We start from the raw sequence: 13,040 nt of genomic DNA on the forward strand, positions 1-13,040 counted from the left end.
TATTATATTATTAAGGAGATACTCTCTTCTCTTTTTATTCTAATCCATAGAGTCACTTTATTTCACTCAAATAGACCAGTTTTTATGAAATACATACAGGCTTAAAATACATACATAAATATATTTTTATCCACATTAAAAAATTCTATAAATTATTAACTTACATAACAATAAAAAAAGATTACGTAAAGAAAAATTATATTCCTCACGCGTCATCGGAAGCCATATACTTGCATTCTCGAAACCTTTTATTTAAACATGTAAATCTGAATAAATACAATATAAATAACTTATACGTTATAAATCTTTCAAACAATTGAAATCTTTGAAACATTGCATTATTTGTTATTTTAGTTAAAAGTGCATGATTATCTTTTTGTCAGCTGTCATCAATATCGATGCAACGCCATCAAACGATATTGATAATAACATAACTCTGAGTACAAATCAGAGATTACTAATCAGCCTCGTCGTTACTCAGAGATCTCAGTGAGAAATACGATCGTGGCTTACTTCGTTAATTGGAAACGCGAGGTTAATTGCTGGTCGATTAGGCTGCGATTACTTGCGTTTATCGCCGTTATAATAAATCAGCTGCCTGCTCGTAGATAAACATGCGCGTGGACTTCATGGAACGCCGCGATCCTTGGTAGCTTCGTTGCTTAACTACCAACACGCAACTAACGTTTTCGTTCTGTATCTTGTTTTAGCCGCGCGTGCAATTATTTACGAATTTCTTTGAATTGGCACAAATTTGAAGAAAAAAATTTGTCGAACACAGAATACATTTGTGAAACAATTTTACAAGGGTAGTGGGTTAATAATATAACATTATTGAGAAGATACATAATAGTGTAAAGGGTTTCAGGTTTTTAAGATCTTCCAAGTGCTTTCTAGATTGCAATATTTTAACAATATTATCTTTGTGATCATCGATCAGTCTGGCAATAATTACTTCAACTATAAAGTGGGTAAAATAAAAATATTTAATTTTTTTAAAGAAAATTTGATTGAAATAGAAGTTAACTATCATTTCCTTTGTTTTCGATTTACACAAAACGTTTTTGGATTTTTTAATGAAAATGTAGGAGCGCGCGCATTCAACGGACAATACATAATGACTTCTTATCAATTAAACATGTAAAATAATTATAAAAAATGCTAAAAGTTATGTCTCGTCTAATTTTGAACATGATTAATTAATTAATATATAAGGCGAAAAAATCTAATTAATTACGCATGTTCTTGCCAGAAAAAATTAATTATATTTTCTGGAAAATACATATTATACATGAAAATTTTTCCGAAATATTTGGAAAACATTCAACTTAGCTAAGAAGTTACAAGGTGTACAATATATATTTATGGTATGTATATGTATAACAAAGAAAGTTTTTTTTCTGTTAAACATAATGGGCAGTTGATTTGCTATAAACAGACAATTGCGCGTATCTCATCGTGACATATCGCTTATTAAGAATGCAGTCTATATTTCTTGTATTATGAATTACAAATTGCAATTATAATTTCTAATATGCAATTCGTAAACTAAAAGCGCGCTCACAGTTAGACATATGTTGTCCATTTTATAACACAGAGGGTTGATTTCGCAATGAAGACTAGAATTCTTGTATATGTGTAATATTTTTTATACATCATAAATTGCTACCTACAATTGGACAATTGCCATAATCGCTTTGCAAGCCTTTACTTATTTATCGATAGATTTTTCAATATAAATACAAAAAATTAAGAATTTTAAGTAATTGTAACTCTTATTCATCATTTTTATTAAACTTTTTTATATTACTTCAAAAGCAAGAAACTATATTGTTTTATCATAGATATAAATATAAATAAGATTTCTATCGATAACACAGGCCCACAAAAAAAAAGTTGTCTGCGTCATGGACTAGACCATGGTGATTTTTTTCTAAAGCCAAAAACAGGGTAAAAACACCTTGTTTTTGGCTGTAGAAAAAAATCCTGACGTATAGGGGCAAAACTGAGGTCATATTTGGTTTCAGCAGGTGGAAATACATGGGAATACCATGGTCTAGTCCATGGCGCAGACAACTTTTTTTTGTGGGCCTGTGTAATTAGATACAATTGATTTTTTTCACTAATACTTTTAATTAGCTTGTGTGGATACCAATACATTAAACGCATTTTAATATTACTCGTGCCTCTAATAAAAAACAAATCAAATCTGATAATGTGGCATCGTGTACCTCTGTGCAACATCATAAAGGTGTACAAATTTCATGTGTAACATGAAAACAGATTAAAATGCTTAGAGATATCTCGTCGCGCATTAACTGTGCGATTGGAAATTCAAAAAGCGCAATTGTTTTGTCATTACCGTAAGTGAGTTCCATCGAAATACGTACGTGTCGAACAAAACGAAAAAGCATTCGAGACATCATAACGAAAGGCTACTCTCGCTCGCATTATCGCTTCTCGTATTAATCAACCGCATGTGGCGGTAGATTTTTTGTGTAATTATAATAATCACTGTACCGCACATAAATATAAGAGCTGTAAATTTCAATAATTATTCGTCGTTAATTAAGAGCGTAATGCGTACAAATCTAACTTTATAGATTCTGCTCATCTTTTCTGAGTGTGGACGAAGTGCCGAGATAAAGCACGCATCGATCCTTCCGCAGTTATCAGATTTGTCATACAATAATTTCATATAATTAAAAAAAGAAAAAGATTTAGTGTTGTACATTTATTTATATAGTTTCAATTTTCCATATTGCAGATCCGCGATATTTGAGTGGATCATTGTGAATTCGGTCTCATGCACGCACTGGCGAGATAGTAAATCGCATAACTTACGACATGGCTTAATGGAAACACCCGATGGATAACGTGCTCGCTGGCCTTTGCTCTAATGGAACTGACGACGTGAGAGATCGCTCTACATATACACGTCATTTGGAAAATGTATTCAACGTAAAGCAGGAGCATGCGTGCATTTCTCAGTATGGGGCCGCTGTAGAAAACACGGAAATAGCGTGCCAGGTAAGAACCTTTATAAGTTGATACTTATCATAATACCGGTAGCTCGTATCCAAAAGGGAATTGACCTTTTCTTTCTCTTTTCACATCTTTTTCCCTTTCTTTCGCGATCCTCGCTTCAGAGAAATCAGGATTTTCCACTCTGAAGAAGATTAAAGAGCTTAGTTCGTACTTAAATAAGTGATGCGACATTCAGGAGCCAAAACCCAAATATCCTTTTAAATATTTAAGAACTAGTCACTGTATGTAATCGTGATATAATTTTAAGATTTTAAAAATTAAATTGCAATATAATTGCATTATAATTTTTTTACTTTTACCCAATAAATTATAATAATTAACAATTTGATGTTTTTGGTAGATTTTTAATATATTACTGACAAAACAAACGAACATATAGCTTTACATTCTTAGTCTTAAAAGCATGTTGCTATTTTAGGCTTCTCGAAAATAGAGATATACGGTTTTAAAAGAAATGTTATCTTACAAGGAATAAATATTAATGATGTTTAAAGATGACATAAAGGGTGCGAATACAATACGCGTACACAATAGTGAATCAGAAGAGCTTTTAACCACTTCAAATTTTTTAGCACACAAACAAATATATATACCTGCATAAATATCCTTTTAGGAATTAAAATAATGGCTTTTCTTTCTTCGATGAGTAATATATGACCCAAAAAAACCACTTCAGGAACAAAACTCCGTTGCAGAACTTAGGTATTTTTTTGCTGCAAAAACCGTCTGTAATGGAGCTGTAACTGTACTAGCGTCTAAAATATTTGTGTTTTATCCTGACACAATCTCAGCTACCAATTACGACGTCTACCAAGACGTCGATACTATTGTCTTCCCATAATTTTGTAGATCTTAGTCACGTCACTTTAGAGATTAAAATACCAACGATATACTAGATAACTAGATAATACTTATGAGAGGAGAATGGAACAGCCGACTCGTTTGAGGTTGAGATGAAACGCATGTCTAGAAATGCATTTTCGGTCGCAGACGTGGAATGCCAATGGCGCTAAAGTAAGAGAATGTGTCTTTGAGAAGGAGAAAGAAAGAGAGAGAGAGAGACCCGGCGAGTTTATCAAGGTTCAGTCTGAGCCGTAGAATGAATTAACGAACGGCACTTTAACCCTTTTAACCGTGAACTTCTTTTTTCACAATGTAAAAATTATGTCGAATATTTAGAATCGAATAGCAACTTATATTTAAGCCTGAGATCTCCACTTTTATATATATATATATATATATATATATATATATATATATATATATATATATATATATATAGTTTATTCTTTAGGATGTTTAATATTTCATGTTGCTGAAACTGTTAAATTGATGCTAAAGATGATCTCACTAATTACTACTATAAAATTAAATCTATTTAACTATTTCTATTCTTAACTCAATGATACAAATGCCATATAACATTTACTTTTTGAATCCAATATTTAAATTAAATCCTTTACAGGAAGTAAAATATTATGAGTATTTTTATGTGATATTATATTTGCTTTTCTCTATTCATCGCATTAATTTATTGCTATAAGATCACAATTGACATCTCAATATTTTCTCAAAGAATTTATTGGAAATTTTGCACGATACACAATGATGGATCTTTTATGACAGAAGCAACATCTAATAGAGTTGTTTTCTTTGCTGTTCTCCAGATTTTTATTTTATCTGAACACGATCTTGGCTACCAATTGTCGCGTCGATACGATCTATACGAAATCTCCCGAGTAGTAATGCGACCCTTCAGCTTCGTGATCCTGTTCAAAAGAAACTGCTACGAAAGCATATCGTTGATTCCTCTTATTTGTCATACTAGTTTCGCAGTTTGCTTTCTTTCTTTATTACTTAACTCATTTTTTATGTCAATCGTATAAGGTACATATTTATTTCAATCAATAATAAAATAGTCCGCATCAATATAACTTATAATGAGTCTGTTTTCTGTTTTTGTTACTGAACTAGTGCAGCCAGTTCAGTAACAGAAAACAGATCCAATGTATACTAAAATTTGAAATACGAGTAAGATAGAAAGTAAGATAAAAAAAATGATGTAGCGTTGTAGCGTTACAATAACTTGCACCAACAGAACGTAAATAATACTTACATTTTTCAATATTAAAAAATTTGCAGTAAAAATTAAGATATCATGCTGCAAATAATACATAACAGTTAAAATTATTTTTTGCATTTTATTGATAAGATGCAATTCCAGAATCGTTCATAACGTGACGTTAGTGTTGAAGTGCGTATGTGCCGTTTATAATCGCAGATACGTATGTATACAAGCTTAAAATTGACCATAGGTAATCTTTCTCCGCGACGATCAAAATACCTAACGCTCAGTTAAAGGATTCTCTCGTACTCTTCAAATGCTCTCGACACTCGATATTACAGCTATATAGGCGCAATCATCGGGTGATTCGCGAATGCGTGCCCTTACGTCTCGTTCACTCGTAAACCTTTATCGGGTTGTAAATTTGATGTTGAACTACCGAAATATTTATATCGTGCTTTTTCGATCGACATACGGGTACTGTCGTTTTTCGCGCACTCCAACATCTTGCTTAATTAATATCATTACCACCAATTCTCGCGAATATTGCGGAGTGAGCTAAAGCAAGTGTAACGTTTTACGATTTTAAATGTTATTTAATAATATGCACAATAGAATACTTCAATTCTATAAAGTACGTTATAAACTCATTTTTATTGGTAATAGTACATTCTTTGCTCTTTATACAAAATGTTCCTACAAATTTTTACTGACAAAACTTAATTGTTTATTAATATTATATTTATGTAAAAGGCATTGTTTCTTTTCTTTTCTTATGCACTTAAACTCTATTTTCTAAAATTGCGCAATAAAATATTTCTCCTATATTTTGGAGAACTTTCTTCCGACACGAATGCTTCTTTAAGAGGATACTAATATAAATGGCAATTAGAATGGCTACGCAATCTAAAATAACAATTCTCGCGAATATTGCGGAGTGAGCCAGAGCAATAACGAAATGGAATTTTTCGCAACACTCTACACTCTAGCTGAACGTTAACGCTTGTCGTTCAAGTAAAAAATAAAATTATGTCCTCTCAACGAGTTAGTCTTTCCTCACAATAATCCGACAACGTGTCCTCTCTCGTGTCCTCCGAAGATCCCTGTCTCGTGGCACGCAATATAAAATTCATAAAATATCACTAATTTATGTCCCGGGCGGAATGTGCAGGAGCGTCCAGACGCTGGTTCCATCATGGCGGCACCATAAACGGGGCAATCAGGTATGTACCGAGACGCGGCCAGGGTGTTTTCTCGTGGAGAACGTTCGTTTCGATTTCTTTCTCATCGTGAACGTGCGGGAGGAACGAAGAGAGGGGGAGGGGGAGGGGAGAGAGAGAGAGAGAGAGAGAGAAAGAATCAGGCAGAACGAGGAGGGCAAGAGTGCACTTTCCATGCACTCACACCCCCTTGACCATTCGTCGTCCATTAGCGACCTCGACTTGGAATGCAATTCCCGGTAGGAGGTGAGAGGGACGAGGCTAAATGGCTGGAGGAGAAAGAGGATAAAGTACCAGGAGTTGAAACTGAAGGCTTTGGGGAGAAGGAATAAGAAAAGTGAAAAGAAGAGAAATAGGAAAGAAAGGGTTAATAGAGAAAATTAAGGGAAAGCAACTGCTAGTTATACTAGTTATACGGAGAAAGGAAAAGAAATTAAGAGAGAGAGAGAGAGAGAGAGAGAAAGATTTCATAACTTAAGGAGGTACAATAACCGATGAGGATTAGAAAGCAACGAATCTAATAATAAGTTTCTAGTCTTGAAAATTTAAACTTGAGGCATATGAAATATCTCGCTTAAAAATTTAGTAACTCACTAGTCATTATCTCTATTATTAATTTAAAAAATGGAAGCCTCCACATAATCAGCATCACATAACTGAAAGTTATATACAGTTAAAAAATTATAAACGATAGATAAGAAACAAAGAGGATGAACGATAAGAAAGAGGCAGTGTGGAACCAAAATGAAAGCGGATCATCAGGAGGAGTTTCGAAGAGAAGAGGTGCATGAGATGGAGGTAGGCTCTGGAGGACTCTGTCACCAAGGTCTTTCTGCGTCGAAGCGTCGAAGGGGTCCCGCGACGGAACAAAAATTATCTTCTCCGACAAGCGGGCAACTGCTTCCAGGAAAAGGCGATCCTTGTGTTGGCTATCCCGTAGCACGCATTAGCGTCGTCGTCCGGTCAGTTTTGTTTTTCCAGGTTTTATTCCTGTCCGATTGCCGTCTTCCTTTTTCTCTCTTTTTCTCTCTCTCTCTTTCTCTCTTTTTCACGTTTTTTTCCGTCTCTCTTTTCGTTTCACGTCGCCACCGGATTGTCGGCGCCAATTAAGACTCGTTCTTTGACTCCTTCGATGCGTTGTCTCAAACTAACAGCATTGTAGCGGTAGGACCAGTGGAATTTTTCTGGCACATCTCGAAATTAGGTTACAAAACATGGAAAATTAGCCGAAATTATTAGCCGAAAAAAATATGTAATAAAAGATTTTCTTGATATTCCATGATTTTTTTGAAAGGTTTGGATAAAAATATTACACATAAAAAAGAGTTCGTATCGATAAATAGTCATTTTAACTTTTAACTTATATCAATTTCTAAATTTCTTACTACCAACAGAATCTACGTATTATTTACAAATTGTACAGTATGTACAATTGATGAAGTTAAGCTTCATCCATTAAATCGATTTTCATTGTTATATAGTTGATCGCTTTTATTATGTAACACACGTCCGTCAACGTTAATTAGAGCCAATCGATTAGCCGAAAGCGTTGTAATGCTTGCATTATCTTATGGGGATGTTGGGATAAAATATGGCCGGTGCAGCTCACCGTTAAGTAACAGAAGAGATAGGCGTGGCGCCGATCAGAAAATTGAAGGGTGCAGCTTGACCAGGGATGGTCGGGCTTCTGTGCACTTACCACTCCTACCGTTTTCGTCTCATTGTTGCTCCGCATCATTAAAATTTCCACCAATATGACAGCATTCATTATGCATGATGTACAATTCATAAAATATGCTATAATAACTAAATGAAATATTTGGATTAGAAACATGTAATAATTCGAATATGTTAATAGAAGTTATTAGAAATTGTGTTTCTTTTATTATCTATTTTTAAAAATCAAAACGTTGCCGAAAAATTATATCAGAAAATTATATAATTTGAATATTGCCATCCAAGTTTCAAGTTATAAGATGGATGGTTATAACAAATATAATGACGTGAGAAAAGATAGTTATCCAGCATTATGTTTTTTAGACAACAAAATCTCACCGTAGAATTATATATTTTAGAAATTTGTTGCACTTTCCGTTTTCAAAAAGATTCGGCTTTTATAGGCTTGCTTATGATTTATTTTCTTTATGGATCGTGTGCCTCTGACGCTGGGCCTTTCACCTGTGAAGACCGGCTGCATAATAACAAATCACTTCACATGCATTAAACATTAATGCAATTTACATATTGACATTTGTATGTTACATATAATAGTGAATAAAACCGCTATGTCTTACATATAATAAATCTTACGCCTTGCGCATTGTTCCATGTTACGCTTATGCATGTATGATATACGAGTAGCAGATATATAGTATAGATATCAATACATAGTTATGATTAGACATTAGACTTATAAAAATTTACATTTAATTTATATGTATATAACAAATTTAATTTATATATCAATCAAATCTCTTTTCCTTAATTAAATTTCTTTTATTTAAAAATTTTTGGAGTGATGGAAGAGTAAAAATTCCGGATTTTGTCTTGCTATTATGATCTATTTTGTTGTGATCTATTTAGCTGTTAAACATTTGAAAAAATTTTCCAATTTTAAAAATCTGAAGTATTTAATAATAATCTAATTCTTGTCGATTAAAATGATATTAATTAACATAATAATAGTACCACACCATTCTTCTAATTATCGTCTAATAATTTTGGGAAAATTCATACTTAACATTCAAGTTTGATATCTTCTTTATCACATTTTTTTACTATATAGCTTCTGTCGATCAAGATACAGCAAATTAAAAATGCTTTCGCGGCAACTACACTCTCGAGGTCTCTTTCCCACTTTGCGTCGCTTAGAGATTCTTTCCTTGCGGATCCAGTCTAGAATTGGTGGAGGTCCTCTACCCAATCTAATCGTCAACAGCATTCGTCGGCGTTCCTCTTCTCGCTTCCTGGAAATCGAGCCGCGCGCTTGTGTTGGCGAACGCGACTGCGTGCAAAGGGAACGTGGGTGCGTCAGAATCGGCCGTAGGTCCTGGTAATAGCCCTGTGGGCGAACGAGTCGCCGCAAGAAAAAGAAAAAAAACTCGGTGGATGCGGTCCCGGAGTGACGGAAGAAAGCGAAAAGGTAGGGAAATAAAGCGCGAAATAAAGCGACGCAAAGAAGAGATGACTCTCGACGAAATCGTATATCGGGACGCACTTCGACGAGAGCGGATCGCGAAAAGTAGGCGAATGCGAACTCAAAAAGAGTTTATCTTAGAAAAAGCTTTAAAAACTCTGACATCGACAATATTTTGAAATTGAGATCAATTTAATATATATCTATTTGTTCCCAAAATATTAATTAATTGTGTTCTTCTAATATGTAAGGAGCAAAAGAGAATAATAGAACGATAAGAATCGTATTGCCAAATAGAAAATCTTTAACAAAACATTTAACAAAATTAGTTTGTTACAAGATGTTTGTTTCTCTATTTATTATTTACCGTTACGTCAAATTCGTCATGTCTCTTCTTCTCTTTGTTCTTTCGTCTTTCCGTCCTCTTTTTTTTTCTCATCAATAAGATGCTTTCCGAGATGATCCCATTACTTGCAAAATCGTGGAACCTGCGATCCAACGGCTATATGTACCTGCGTCTTTGTCATCACTCTGTTATCGCGTATTACTATCAACCACGTTCGGATGAGAGTCTTATCACTGCCGGAGTATCGCTCGTTGGTAGTTAATGAATGCATCATCAAGTTTATCGAGAAATGCGCGTACTGCAGCGCGATAGTAGCGGTTTAATTTACAAAAAGTGCGGTACAAGCGACTCTTACAAATAATAAACATGCACCGGACTGCATTCTGGCGGGCATGGTGCGATTAAATGTTTCCGAACGATCGAAAGGCACAAGCTTGATTATTACAAACCATTTTTCGTAATAAGCGTCTCTCGAAATTGTATTTCTTTTCCGTAAAGATTAAGGTCATAATTATAAGCATATCTAATGATAATTGCTGCAATTTACAATTTATATTTAGTCATTTATATTATATATATATATATAAAGTCAAAATTTATATATATAATTTTTTGTATCAACAGCATCAGTGTAATTGAAACAAAATTTATTGATGCAACATCAAGATTAATGAACAAAAAACATCAGATAATTGTTTTAATAATTTAAATATTTGGTCCAATAATATCCAATTGAATTAACTATTTATGCTTGTGGCAGCCCGTGACGTCGGCGTTTAATTGAAGCAACTTCATTTTTTTCCGTGTATAAAAGTTTAAAGTTATATGGCATGTAATCGCCTGCAGTCGAATGTTGCCGGCATATAAACGGTGCTAAATCAATACGATATTCAGACTAATTTATCTCATCATGAGAGAGACATGGATCAATTAGTCTTGTGAGAACACTTGTGTGTATATTATGTATCGTTTCGTTACATAAAAAAATTATAGGAGGTTTGATATTACATCTCGTGTAATGTTGCTCTCTATCTCTGTAAGATTACCGTATTTCGATAAAATATCTATGTTTCATAAAAAACTATTTATCTTTCATGATGATAAGTATGAATGTTCAACATAATTTACATTAGATATTAAATAATCAACATTAATATTTAATGGACGTTTAAAAATATTCGGTAAAACATTGAAAACTAAAACGGAACAATTTAACATGGAATCCTTAATCTTATCATCACTGTCAATCTATACCGACAAGTAGAAACAATATCTCATTGTGTTCTACATTGCATATCCGTCTATATATGCATGCATTACTCTATCCTTGAAGATCCCTAAGGTAAAAACTTCAGGCGATTATATTAGAAGCAGCCATTCGCGATACCGCCGCGGTGTTCGCCGACGGAATGGCGGCTTGTACAGCCGACTTGATGTCTGAACAAATACTTCGCTCTCATAATAATTTTATTAATATAAAATCAATATACAAACTTTTAAGACAACTAGACACAAATAATATAGGTACATATATAAGGAACTTTTATAAAACTTTATAAAACTTTATTTTAGAAAGAAAGTTGCTGATGATAAATTTACTTTGTTTCTTATTGCTTCTCGTTTATTTCTCTTAATAAAATTAAATTTATCAAATCTTTAATGGTTTGTTATTTAGAAGCTTTAATATTCTATTAATTATTTTCTACAGATAATTCTATCGAATCTGTTGATAAATTAACGATTATCTTATACTTTATATATATTTTGTTATTTATTATAATTATTTTATTTGAGGATTGATCTCTTTCTAAGTTTTAATTTTTTTAAATATATTTCATCTTTTTAATGGGGATTGTCACGCATTAAAAAGGTGAAAATAAAATATTAATGTTTACGCTATTACATACGATATTCAGACAAATTATGAGCAAGAAATATTAAAGACTAATAAAATTTACTGTATTAGTCAGAGGCATCAGAGCATTGACCGAAAATGATCAATACTTCCGAGAAAGCTTCATCGATATTAGTTTCTTGCCTAAATAATCGACCAGAATCGAAATTGCAACGGATGATTCATTAGTTTAACAGTTTGAAAGAGATTTCTATCGTCAATAGCAATGCAACACGAACGAGAACATAAAAATAACTACTTAATGCGCCAATGATACGATTACCGAAAATGAAGATATTCGTTTACCCTTGGAGTCGTAAAATGGTCGACACTTGCGAATCGCGATGGCAAATCGTATCTATTTTTAAAAAATGAAGAAAAAGAGAAAAGTACCACTTTCTGACGTTGGACTGCGTGTCTAAGCGCCGCTCAACAAACGTTCCGATAACATGGTAATTATAGTAAAGTTCGTGCTGAATAAATTAAAACAATAATAGCACGATAAAAGGGATAAACTGACGGCTCGCCTACTAACTTATCGTTATTTATTGTTGGACTGTGGTTGTTTAATTCGAGATTACCGTAAGGAAGGTTTATGTAACTACTGATGTAATAATTATAATGCGTTTGTAATGAGACTGTAGCAATAATAATGCAATTTAAAATTATTATGTCGAAAGACTTTGTCGGAAAATAATATTACAAAAAAAGTAGTAGAATGTAATAAAGATAATGTGAGAGTATAACAATTAGTTGGTTATGACCTAGAACACGGTTGATGATAAATTCAAGAAAAAAGTAAAATAATTTTTATACAAAATGCTTAAATAATATTAAGGAAATTCCTAATCAATTTTAGAAAATAATACTAGCTTTTTTATTATTTCACAAGATTATCTTTAGTTGCCACGACTTTATGAACATGTTGACTTTTCCCTAAATGAGATTTGACTGCATAAGCATGGGCAAGAAGAAAGTAGAGATGTAATAATTAATATTTTAACATTGAAAATTGCAATATATATATAAGTAGCCACGGCTGTATTTGTAACCATAAAATATTCTTTTTTCTTTTTTTACTATATTCAAATTCATTTTTATGGATACAAATACAGCCGCGGCTACTTTCTTCTCATTCCATTACTTATAAAATAATTTATTATAATTTGTTATACATGTACATATAATCACGAAAATTATTATGCAATAATTTATAAAATTAAACCATTATTGAAAAAATTGTTTTTTTCTCCAGACAAAATAAGAAAATTACCGAATAATCATTTTTTAAATGTAATTTTAAACATATAGGTACATTTCTAATAATTTAT

General features: G+C 32.8%; 1 long non-coding RNA gene across 1 annotated transcript in view; it reads left to right on the forward strand.

Annotated features, from left to right (window-relative positions):
- Nucleotides 1–13,040, forward strand: part of LOC139820729 (uncharacterized) — a 75,940-nt gene that overhangs the window by 53,474 nt on the left and 9,426 nt on the right. Inside the window, exon 2 of the long non-coding RNA XR_011734098.1 lies at nucleotides 2,768–3,030. This is a non-coding gene — a long non-coding RNA (uncharacterized lncRNA). The remainder of the gene's footprint in view (nucleotides 1–2,767; nucleotides 3,031–13,040) is intronic.

This window comes from Temnothorax longispinosus, chromosome 10 (assembly GCF_030848805.1).
Source record: "Temnothorax longispinosus isolate EJ_2023e chromosome 10, Tlon_JGU_v1, whole genome shotgun sequence".
Classification (NCBI taxonomy): Eukaryota; Metazoa; Arthropoda; class Insecta; order Hymenoptera; family Formicidae; genus Temnothorax; species Temnothorax longispinosus.